Below are 586 nucleotides of genomic sequence, written 5' to 3' on the forward strand. Positions count from 1 at the left end.
GGACGGTGAAGATGTCGGGTGCGCTGTATAATTTTCGATTTCGTACCTAAAACCATATGATACAAATTAAGAGAGGACTATCACACTAGTAAGAAAAGACGTAGAGACCTAAAACTGCTGCCTTGGGATGTCTATATGTACGGCTCTCAAGTCTCAAGTCCTTGATTATCCCAACTCATTTTCAGTTCTTCTTCACCAAGATTGTCATTATCTGGGAGCCTGTGCTGGCTGCATTGCAGCCCTATGGCCATGGAAACCAAATCATGCCAACAGCTTCATATCTTCTTTCTTCCATACATGGCTCGCGGCCGCGGCCACAGCATACCCCTTACAGACATAGCTAAACTATTTTCTTCTCATGGGGCAAGATGCACCATAGTAACCACTCCCCTCAATGCACCACTCTTCTCCAAAGCAACCCAAAGAGGTGAAATTGAACTTGTTCTCATTAAGTTCCCATCTGCTGAAGCAGGGTTGCCTCAAGATTGCGAAAGCGCCAACTTGGTTACTACACAAGACATGGTGGGAAAATTTATCAAAGCCGCCTTTCTACTTGAACCACAGTTTGAGAAGATTTTAGATGAAC

The 586-nt window shown here is 44.4% G+C and overlaps 1 pseudogene; it reads left to right on the forward strand.

The window, feature by feature from the left end:
• The first annotated feature begins 243 nt into the window (after nt 1-243).
• LOC101299021 overlaps nt 244-586 on the forward strand; it is a 2,627-nt pseudogene continuing 2,284 nt past the window's right edge.

This window comes from Fragaria vesca, linkage group LG6 (genome assembly GCF_000184155.1).
Source record: "Fragaria vesca subsp. vesca linkage group LG6, FraVesHawaii_1.0, whole genome shotgun sequence".
In the NCBI taxonomy this organism is placed as follows: Eukaryota; Viridiplantae; Streptophyta; class Magnoliopsida; order Rosales; family Rosaceae; genus Fragaria; species Fragaria vesca.